The sequence below is a fragment of the Mastigoproctus giganteus genome, chromosome 3, assembly GCF_048544385.1.
Source record: "Mastigoproctus giganteus isolate SK-2022 chromosome 3, ASM4854438v1, whole genome shotgun sequence".
Classification (NCBI taxonomy): domain Eukaryota; kingdom Metazoa; phylum Arthropoda; class Arachnida; order Uropygi; family Thelyphonidae; genus Mastigoproctus; species Mastigoproctus giganteus.
Genome location: NC_143577.1, coordinates 196,719,384 through 196,731,524, shown reverse-complemented (window position 1 = coordinate 196,731,524; position 12,141 = coordinate 196,719,384).

The window sequence follows — 12,141 nt, the reverse complement described above, 5'->3', positions numbered from 1 at the left end:
AACCCCAGTGACTGGGGAGAAAAACCTTGCTACCTACGCCTGAGACCGACTAACTCAGCCACGGAGTGAAAAAAGCCCATTAAAGTTCCTCGCGTCATCGACGGGATACGAACTCAGGCCTTTTCCACCCGGTGTGGGGAGGACGGTGACGAACCACTGTGCTACCGCGCAGACTTCTGACCTGGAAAGATCAGCTCATGAGGAAGTTCCTAATAAATATGGACAGGTTGCCTCGTAGACCAAGATTATATAGGTCACTGAGCATGCCATACCGCCAGGTAGTATCAAATGCCTTCTATATATCAATGGAGACCACGACAAGGTGTTCGTTTTTCACAAAGGCATTGCGAATTTCAGATTCCGCCTTGATCATCAGATCTAGGGAGGACCTGTTTTTGCGAAAACCATGTTGACAATTACTCAGTAGATGATGAGTTTCAATGATCCAGGTGAGTCGACTGTGGATCATTTTTTCAAGAATTTTACCAAGGCAACATGAAAAAGATATTGGTCTGTAACTATTAGGACTGGAGAGATCTTTTCCAGATTTCAAAAACTCCAAAACTGTAGCATGGTGCCAAGAGGTTGGATAAATATTTTCCAGGAAGATCCGGTTAAAAAAGACTAGAAGCAGTTGTAAGTTTTTGTCATCGAGATGCTGCAGCATGACATAATATATGCCATATGGCCCATAGGCACTGTTTCGTGTTGTTCTGATGGCCTGTATAAGTTCACAATATTACAGAGGTTGATTATATGGAAGTGATAGTGAGGTTCGAAAGTTGATAGGTCTCTGTTCGGTGGCGGCCTTAATTTTCTGGAATTTTGGAGTGTAGTTTGAGGCAGCCGATATTTGAGCAAAGGTTTTGCCCAAGGCATTGGCTATATCTAGAGGAGCAGAGAGTTCTTGCCCATTGCAGGAGAGAATTGGGGAAGGAACAGTTGGAAACTTCCCAGAAAGCTAATTCTTTTCCATATTAGTCTGGAGTCAGTGTTTCTGTTGATAGTTGATGCAAACCTAGTCCAAGAATCTTTCTTGGCACCCTTTTGAATGTAACACGCCTTTGCCCTTAGCTTCTTGTAGCTAATTAGATTATCTGCGGTTGGAGATCGACGGAATAAATTAAATGCTTTATTTTTTTTTCCTTCTTTGCTTTTGTGCACTCTTCGTTCCACCAGTAGTTGAAATGCCGTCGGGACGGGGGATTTGATAATGGAGTTGGTACTTAGCTGCAACTAAAAGGCGGGATGTAATATTATCAGTAACTTCATCTAGGGGCAGTAGTTGAATAGTTTTTTTGTCAAGAATGATTGCGGACTGAAATTTGGCCCAATTGGCCTTAGAGAATTTCCATTTCCGGCAGGGCTGTTGTAATGGTGGTTGTGTAGTCAACAGATTACAAACAATTGGAAAATGATCACTGCCCATGGGATCATCCAGAGCGGACCATTGCATGACTGAAAACAGTATCGGGGAGCAGATCGATAGGTCAACTGCGGAAGTCTGTCCAATAGGTAACTGTATATGTGCGTGCGGGAGTTACTATTAAGAAGTGTGAAGTTTTGTTTTTCTAGTAAAGTTTCAATCATTCGGCCATGTCTGTCTAATTTAGATGATCCCCATAGAGGATGGTGGCCATTGAAATCCCCTAGCAAGCAGACAGGGGAGGGTAGCTGTCTTAAAAGCTCTTCAAGGTCATTATAAGAGAAAGTATGATTTAATGCGATATAAACTGAAACAACAGATAAGAAGGGAGGAGGGGTTATGCTATCAATTAAGAAACACATAAAATTCAAGGAAGTGAAGCCAGTCGACATCGCTGGACAGTGCAGTGTCGACTCAGTTTGGTGTGACATAAGCATTGGGAGATCAAAATTGAGAGTACGAGTGTACTATAGGCCTAATGACTCTGATGAGTGTAATAAGATATTAGACAGGGAAATAGAGTGGGCCAGTAAATCAGAGAGTCTTATAATGGGGGATTTTAATTTCCCAGATATTGACTGGAATTTGTGGGTTGATCACTCACACACTACCAAGGCTTTTGTGGATTTATTGGATAATTGTTTTCTAAATCAACGTGTTCGGGAGGCAACTAGCGGGAGCAATACTCTTGATTTGATTATCAGTAGTGATTCTTCATGCATTAATAATCTGCAGATACAGGAACCACTAGGTGGCAGTGATCACAGTGTGCTGAAGAGGGATTTACTCAAGAAGGTAACTACCATCAGGGGTAAAGGGAAGGGTTATTGCTTTCGTAAAGGCGACTACGATGGTCTGAGACAGTATTTAAATTCTATACAGTTGGACCAACTGATGATGTTACCAACAGCAAACTCAAAATGGGAAGCATTCAAAGAACTTATCTTGGAAGCTACTAGGCTTTATATACCAACTAAGAAATATTGTTCAAGGTTCAGGCCTAAATGGATGTCAGATGAACTAATGAGATATATGGCAGAGAAGAAAAATGCATGGGATACATATAAATTAACATGTGACACAGAAGCCTATGATAGATACAAGTTGATCTGTAACCAAGTTACAAAGGAGGTTAGGCAGGCGAAGGCAGATTACGAGAGATCCTTGGCAAGGGATGCAAAGAAAAACAGCAAGGAGTTTTTTACTTATGTAAACTCTAGAAGGAAGGGGATGAATCAGATTGGTCTGCTTGATATCGATGGTTCAACTGTTCATGATCCTACTCAGGTAGCTAACAAACTAAACAATATTTTCCATCTACATTCACACATGAGGTGTTACTCAGGAAGGGGGGAATGCCATAGATGAAGTAAACACTGGCAATGAGCTAGACGATCTTGTAATGATTGAAAGTAAAGTGGAGGAGAAATTGTTGAAGATAAATACAAGAAAGGGGTGGATGGGATCTATCCAGTTATATTAAAGGAGGCAACAAAGGAAGCAAGCAATCCGTTAGCCATAATTATGAGAGCTTCCTTGGACTCAGGGGAGGTACCCACAGACTGGAGATGTGCAAATGCAACCCCAATTCACAAAGGAGGATCAAAGGCTGAAACAACTAATTATAGACTTGTTAGTCTAACTTCTGTTCCAGGAAAATTAATGGAGGCATGGTTAAAGAAGTACTGCAGGATCATCTTGCTATGATATACAGTTATAGCTCAGACACAGCATGGTTTTGTTAAGGGAAGGTCTTGCCTGACCAATTTGATTGGATACTATGATGCAGTCACAAAAGAATTGGATGCAGGGAATAACTTTGATATTATATATTTCGATCTTAGAATGGCTTTTGATACTGTTGCACATGGAAGACTGCTGCACAAATTGGAGCAGTGTGGCATTGGTGGCAAATTGTTGCTGTGGATAAGGGATGGTTGAGTGGCAGAAGACAGAGAGTGGTAATTAATGGACACTGTTCATCGTGGACTAATGTTGTTAGTGGAGTCCCTCAGGGTTCAGTGTTGAGTCCATTGTTGTTTTCTGTATTTATAAATAAAATTGATGATGGTATATCAAGCTTAATGTCCAAGTTTGCAGACGATACAAAGGTTGGCAGGCTTGGTAAGGATCCTACTGACACTATGCTGCTGCAACAGGATCTGGAAAGGTTGAGCAGATGGGCTGAGAGGTGGCAAATGAAGTTTAACATTGACAAATGTAAAGTACTACATATGGGAAACAGCAACCCCAGAGCAACGTATCAACGCTGTGGTACTACACTGACAGTGGTAGAGAATGAAAAGAACCTGGGGGTAATTGTGCAGGCAGATATGAAGTTCTCTGAGCTGACGGGCTGCAAGAGTAGCTCATGGTGTCTTATCAATGATATACAGAAATTTTTCTAGCAGGGATAGGGAGGTGATTATTCCCTTGTATAAGGCAATGGTCAGGCCGCACCTTGATTACTGTATACAGGTCTGGAGGCCTCATTTCAAGAAGGATGTAGAGCTGCTGGAACGAGTACAGAGAAGGGCAACAAGGTTAGTGAACGGAACGAAGGGTTACTCTTACGAAGAAAGGCTTAAATTTTGGAAATTACAGTGTCTGGAGACTACGCATCGGCGAGTTGATCTGATAGAGGTGTACAAAGCGTTGAATGGTTTGAGCATGCTCAATGCTGATGGGATACTGCCTCTTGCTCAGAATAATCACCCGAGAGGGCATAAATTCCAATTGTGGAAAGACAGATGTAGGATAGTTGTGTGGAAATTTGGCTTTAGCCAGCGGGTAGTTGGTTGGTGGAACAGACTTCCATCCCTTGTGGGAGTTGATAGCCTAAATAAATTTAAGGCTCAGCTGGACAGGTATTTCGAAGTAACGGAGGGGTGAAGTGGAAGGGTTTTTTTTTTTTTTTTTTTGGTTGATGCTGCGTAAGCTTGCTTTCTTGCATCATATGCCTCTATTAATGCTAATGCTAATTGTTAAAGCGATCTGAGTAATCAGACGCACAACAACGGCTTCGAAGAGCGATTTGTCTAGCCGGAATCTTTGAGCTAATCAAAATGGCTACACCACCACGAACAGAATCGGATGTTTTCCGATCTCTTCTATAGATTGAATAGTTTTTTATGGAAATGGAGGTTTGAGGAGTTGAATCCGTTTCTGGCAGGAAGAAACCAACTGGAGAGTAGCGATTAATTAAGTATTGAAAGTCGTCAATGTTGCCACGAAAGTCTGCAAAATGTAAGGCATTACTTGAATTTAGAAGCTGTACCTGACGTGGCTGTTTTATGGCATTCAGGCTTCAGTTTATCTCTTTTTGGAAAGTAAGGGCGACCGGTGTCCATCTCTTCTTCTGCAAAAATTTCCAGAATCAGATATTCCTGTTTGGATGGGTACTCTGCATCCACCAATGTGTCCTGAATAATCTTTTTTGAAGTCAAAACTAGCATTATTTGTAGTAGTGGCTTTCACTGGCGTAGATTAAGATTTTGCTGCTATTGTGAGAGGCTTATTATTATTATTTGCTTGGTCTGAGTGCTTAACGGCATGGACTGTTGCTGAGAGAGGACAACCAGAGCCCAGTGAGATTGAAGTGTTTGAAGGAACGATAACATCGGTTTGTATGGCAATGGTTTGATATTTTCTTGCAATATTGACATAGGTACGGTTAGGTGTACTGGATGCAATTAATTTTCTTGCCTCCGTGAATCACTCGGCTTCCAGCAAGACCGCACAATACCATGTGAATCCAGAAAACCCTGGGTTTCGAATGATCTTCTAGCAGTTAAATTAGGACAAAAATCTAGTGTTCTAAATTTACTCTGGGAAGTAAAGAGCAAATTGCAACATCTAGACGCACTGTGATTTTCACCCAGAGAACCTCTTAGATAAGGGGGCCCCGGAGTGACCGCATTTAATGGTTCTTCTACAAGTTTGTTTAGTGAATTGCATGTAACTAGAAGGAATGGTCAAGACACAAAATAGTAACAAACAAAACAAGGTTTATTAAACATATAAGTATACAAATGAGCACAATAGAGCTGGTACATAGTTTGAATTAAACAGTATGTGATTGTTAGGTAAATGAACTGAATACAAGCATTATCTTGCTGTTAGCAATATTATTCATGTGGCTTTTCCACTAATTCTCTAGCAAGTACAAAATGATTGGTGTTTGTCAACACACATAACTGTTCAAAATGAGAACAGGGAATTATATTAACTTAATAGTGTAATTAGTATTTTGACAACTAAATTAATAAGTCGCATTATCTATTAAAACTAAGTACTAAGAAAATGATACAACAATTATCTGGATATATATATATGTGTACATGTGAGGAAAGATGTCTTATAAATGCATTAAAACGTATGCAAATGGTAGGTTCGGCTTTTGGGTAATTTAATACAGTTTGTTCTTAAACAAGAAGGGTTGACTTACCCGAAAATATTCTGCACCGCCTAGGTGGGGGGGGGGATTATCTGGATCTGGATCAGACGTCAATATGGTTCTTTTTTCATCTTTTTCTAGTAATTATTATTTTACTTCTTCACACAATGACAAAAATCGGCCAAAACTCTCACTGCTCTCCTCTTCCTGTCATGAACCCATGAACTTATTATTCGTTCTTTCCCTCTCCAATATATACCTCCGCATCCCCTCTCTGAGCTCCCTAAGAATTGTTCTGATCTCACAAGTCAACTGTGTGTGGGGGAAATAAATGGATATTGTACCATGCACGGAGTGTCGAAGTGACAGCTAATATGTTTATAAAGGTCTCGTTACGCAAGACCTTTATGTGAGCAGGTGACGTTACTAGTATTATTACGGCGACCGCACCCATGGGGTGATTGAAAACGAAAGTAAAAGTTTAAGCTCCGTCGTAGTGACACTTAAGTATATAGGGCTGTGGCAAAAGTAAAGGGCGTCTTGAGGTACTGAATACCTCTTAAGGGAAAAAAAAAAACTAACAATGAAAATGTTTTTTCATAGATAACTAACTCTGTTTTCAACATTATATTTCACATTTTTTTCCTCCATTTTCCACTTCTCACATGTCTTAGAGTAGGCAGGATGGTTGCCTTTGCAGTTGGGGCATATCATTTCTTTCACCAAACAATCACTTTGAATGTGATCTGAGAATCCACAGTTGGGACAAACTGGGTTCCCTCTGCATGTCGTTTGAGAGTGGTGATACGTTTGGCATTTATCACATCTACACTGATTTGGTATGAAAGGATGAGTGAGGCAAAGTAGATATCCAGCTTTTACTGGTGAGGGCAGGCTTGGACTGTTAAAGGTGAGAATATTTCTGGTAGGTGTGAGAATATTGTCTCTTTTTATCATAATTCTTTTTACAGCAATTACATTTTGTTCCTGAAGCTCTTCTTTAATTTCTTCCTCCATCACATTCATCAGGTCCCAACTAGATATTACAGCCTTTGATGTATTTAAGGTTGCATGTGGAGTTACTTTCACTGGAATACCAGCGAAAGTTGTCTTTTTTTTCGTAATTTTTCAGTGCCTGCAATTTAGAGTTTGAGTAATTTAATACAGTTTGTTCTTAAACAATAAGGGTTGACTTACCCAAAAATATTCTGCACCGCCTAGGTGGGGGGGGATCTGTATCAGACGTTAATATGGTTCTTTTTTCATCTTTTCCTAGTAATTATTATTTTACTTCTTCACATTTAGTAAGTCCCTTCGCATTCAATAAGTAAGTCCCTTCGCATTCAATAAGTAAGTCCCCTGATTGCAGTCTCTTAACCGTTTTGGGAGACCCTGCAATACTTTCCAGGTGTTTTTGAATTAGAAAGGGGGATAGCTTACTGAGAGGCTGTTCAGATAGTGAATGCATTATTAAGAATGCAGGTAAGTCTGTCGCCGAGGGATTGGTTTTCAACTTCTTTGCTTGTGACGAATCATGGTAATTTTCTGTGTTTGGCCGACAGCTCTAAAGTTGGAAACATATTTTGTTCCATGTTGGCTCCTTTTAGCCCCTGGCAGATGAATCTACCCAAATTCGACCCACGAGTGAACAATCTGCTCGTTTTAGATACCAGGCAAATGAGAGCTCTCTAGTGGCCGAAATATTCATAAAACATTCAACAAAGAAATCTGAGTGTTATTATGCTCACTCAAAATTTGTTCTGTCAAGGTTCTCAATCAATTCAGAACTATCAGCTTGAATTATATTTGGTTTACCCCCCCTCCCCCCAAGTCTCTCATCAAATCACACATTTAGCCATGCAGGTGTTCCCAGGCCGATCACGTCCTGGAAGATATAAAGATGCAACACTACCACTCATATCTGCTTTTTGACTTCTGTCAGAACAGACACCAGATTACGCCTCCATACACGTTACCAAACGAAGGAGACAATTGCTTACATACCTTCATAGCTAGATTAATGCATCACACTAATTTCATCAAGTATCTGTGTGCTCATCCCAAACAATTCCCCTATTGAAGAATTCAACTCCAAGCCAGATAATCTGCTGTGAAATTTGATCCATGGAACCGTTCATCACTCCCCAAGAAGAGCACAAGCTTGAGCGAAAGCTGCGAACCCTCATAGATAAAAGGTTGCGTTTAAAACCCAACAGAAATACACCAGCAAGGCAGTGTTGTTTCCTCTTTTCGGCAGTCTCATACCTTTAATTACAAGCTTATTAAAGAAATGAACGACTCTCTCCACCAATTTCTACTAGTCACAGCTCCACTGGAACAGCACTCTTATCTTTAGATGAGATGTCATCAATTTGAAGGGCAGGATCTGCTTGCAGAATCCAAATTTAAGGTGTATCAGCACTTTTCATACTTACGCTTCAAAACAAATCGCCTCGATGCCCAACATTCAGCATGAAGAGCTATTGTAGTGCCGGAGATAGAGAGAGAGAGAGAGAGAGAGAGGGAGAGAGAGAAAGAAAGAAGGGGGGGGGGGGGAAACGGAAGCAGAAATTTGCAGCACTCACTTTGTCGGGCCGCCTAAGAAGCAAGCGTAATTGGATTGGAATGTATGATTTTCAATAAAGAGACTGTTTTTTACATATTTTTATTTGTGTTGTAAATGTTGAATTACATTGTTTGCAGACATGCCTCTACAAATTTAGAAAAATATACACTGTATTTCCACTTTATTAGGTACACTTACCTAGTAGCATGTTGAGCCTCCTTCAGCCTGAATTCGTATAAGCATGGATTGAACAAGGTGCTAAAAACGTGCAGGAATTGAGTGCCATGAAGACATGAGTGAAACGCAGTTCCTTGAGATTCTACGGAGGTGTAGGCCTGCAGCAAATAGCCTTTCCTGCTCATCCCAAAGATGTTCAATAAGATTGAGATCCAGGGACTAAGCGGGCCATTGCAACAAAGAGTCAAAGTCACGTTCCTGGAACCATTCCATAGGTGATTCGGACTTTGTGTGCACCGGTACATTATCCTGCTGGAAGTAACCATCTGACTGAGGATAAACTGTCAATATGAACGGATGCACTTGGTCAGCAACGATGTTGTGGCATTCAGACGTGAAACATTCATCACATGATGCACCAGGAACTTTGACTTGTCAGACCAAGCAACTGTTTTCCAATCCTCGATAGTCCAGTGCTGCTGTCGCTGTGCCCACAGGTGTGCTCTCTTGTTCTTCATTGATAACAAAGGTACGCAATGTGGCTGTCGTAGCCCATTCGTGACAAAGTGCAACTAGTGGTCCATTGTGATATTTTGTTCTACCCACCATTGTGGCCTGTCTGTTTGCTTGCACAATTCCAGCCATCCTCCTCTGACCTCTCTCATCAACACGCAATTTTCTTCCACAGGAGTGCCATTGAGAGGGTTTTCTGTTCATTGAACCATTCTTGATACACCCTTGAAATTGTGGTGCATGAAAAGTTCAGAACTGCCATATCAGAGATACTTTGTCCAGCACGTATTGCACCTACTACCATGCCATGTTCTAAGTCCATTCAATCACCCCTTTTCCCCATTCTTGCTAGTTTGTACGTTAACTGATACTAGAAAGGTTGTTCTGGTGCATTTACATCCACAACTGTGGTCATGTGACTTGCAACATTGTGGGACAAACCATTTCTGTGCACAGCTGGGATGCACCTAATAAAGTGGCAGAGCAGTGTATAGCGAAGGCCAGGGATTCTGGATATTGAATTAACACTTTGTTATAAGTCCATTTCTTGTTTGGTAAGAAAGAAAGCAATATCCACTGGTGGTAGTCGGGCAACACTGTCAAAGTGGCTTTCAGTTTTTCTGAGAAATATACACACCCAGTGTGCCTTGCAGTATAAAAAATCAGTGTTCACGACAGGGTGTTCAAATTCGGAATGTAACGTGTTGTTCTCAGGAAGGTGATGCAAATTTCATTCGAATACGCACACATAGATCTCACATACTCGGTGACAGCGTTCTAATCTGGAGTTAAATCGAATGCATAAAGCACATTGTCTTCTGTATAATCCAAGTATGAAATATCATTCCGTGTCGAGGTTTCACTTGTTTTAAGCTGTAAAAAGCACAGGTAGTATCTTGTGTCCATGCTTGAAATTCAGCATTAGCGGGAGGGAAGGATACTGAACACCATTGGCTGTCAGAAGCAAGTAACAAGTGTGAAAAATTATTAAATGGGTTAGTTTTAAATGTGCCATTGAAGCTTTCGCTGGACACAATACCCATGATCTGACTCAAATATTCTCGGGTAAAATCGCTCCGGGAACGGAAAAATAAGTAAAATTAACCCTATTAATCAGGCAAACAAGTGGAGGATTTCCTAGAACATACATGTGGGCAAGCTGAATCTTGTGTATTTTTGCCATAGAGTCGAGCGGTAGAAGAAAAAATTTGGAGGAACTGAGAACCATTCTCAGGTGGAGTGATAAGTTGTCAATGATGTATTTCGGTTGATGGCACAAATCTAGTCTGAGAAACCAGTAGACTTTGACAAGAACTTCACCCACATCAGTCTTGAAAAATGTCCTACATCACATTGTCTTTAACAAACAGCTCTGTACTGAGTTGAGTTTTTAGCTCCATCGTCAAAGTTCAAAAGCGTTTCTAAATGAGCACGATATGTGTCTCAGGCTGAATTGACGAGTTTAACTTGCACTAAAAGATCAAAGTGACTAAACAAGGAGTAGAAGAAATTTTAACTAAAAATAAAAACTTTACTGCTTAATTTAAAAGTTAAAACGTTTACAAATGGAAATTATAAACTTTTAAGTATTTTTGGAAAACATTCTTATTTGCTAATTTAAATACACTTTATTTCCTGGGAAGGATTCAAAACACAAATTTGTACAAGTCAGATTTTTTTTCAACTTACGACCATTAATAACAGATGGAGCCACAGACAAACACTAATTATTGTAAAAATTCTAAGTTTAATGGCCACAAACAAGTCTGGTTTTTGTTTCAGCTTTCAATCAACAGATGGAGCCCCAGAAGTACTTTGTTTTTGTGAAAATTCCAAGTTTAATGCCTACAAACAAGATGGTAGCAGAGGTGGCCTCCCCACCATCTGCTTTGCAGATGGGCAGTGGCAGCCCCACGCAGTAACTTTTAAAAAAACAAATCCCACAATTCACAGGTGAGCCTAATTAAACATAAAACATTTTGCTTTTGACATCACAACTGCTACACTCAAATGTCACCTGTAACCCGAAACTATAGGGGGGGGCCCATCAGCTCTGAGGGAAAAAAATTGAAAAATACTAACACCATCTAGCAAGAAAATAAAACTAATAACAAGTCATCTAGTGAGCAAAATAAAATGCGTGCCACCTAACAGTAGAAAATGCAATTTCCCCCCCACACATCAGTTCATATCCTATCCCATTACTAAATACTGTAATATATTAATTTCTGAGAACAGAACTTGATCCAATTTTAGCAGATTCTAGGCGCTATTTTATCAAGAAACGCCTGACCCTAAATACTATGCCACTTGTACTAGATTTGGTTTCTTAATTCCCAATTTCCACTGTATACAGGTTAGTAGTATAAGGGTGGGGTATAAACTGACTTCGGCTCTATGAATTTGCCGACAATTTCCGTTCGGTTGCGGACGCCACCGTAGCCAGGTGGGAAGGAGCAGCAGTGATTAGACTGGGGTTCAAACCCGTCACCACCAAATAGGGAGGATACGGAAAGGTCAGGGAATGACCACCGCATATTCCCGGAGCAATATGGCCTTAGTTGCTAATGCTCGTAAAAAAAAAACCAAATAACAACCGTTCGGTTGCTGCCGCTGAGGTCGCCTGTTTTGCAGCATTGGTTTTCGAGCGATCGCAGGCGAGGCTTAGCTGAGCCGGGGGAGGAAAATTTTATTAGTTCTTGTTTCGCTCACTAGATGGCGCCACTTATTTCCGATTTTAATTTGCTACTTTTTATTTTTCCAAAGTTCGAACCCATGTCATCGTTACTGGCGAACTGGTACTTATCCCCACAGCTACAATAAAAAGTGTAAATGTGCCTATTATACTTGAGTGTGTGTGACGTCAAGAGATCTGTATTTTGCAAATGAGCGTTGTTCTGATTGGTTGAGGGGTATAAACCGGCTTCGGCTCTATGAATTTGGCAGCAGTTTCTAGTCGGGTTGATGTAGAAATAGTCTATTTTTGCTGCATTGGCTTTCATGCAAGCATCGATGATATGAAAGAGGACTGCTGTTTGGTTGAGGATTGAACGAGTGCGCTGA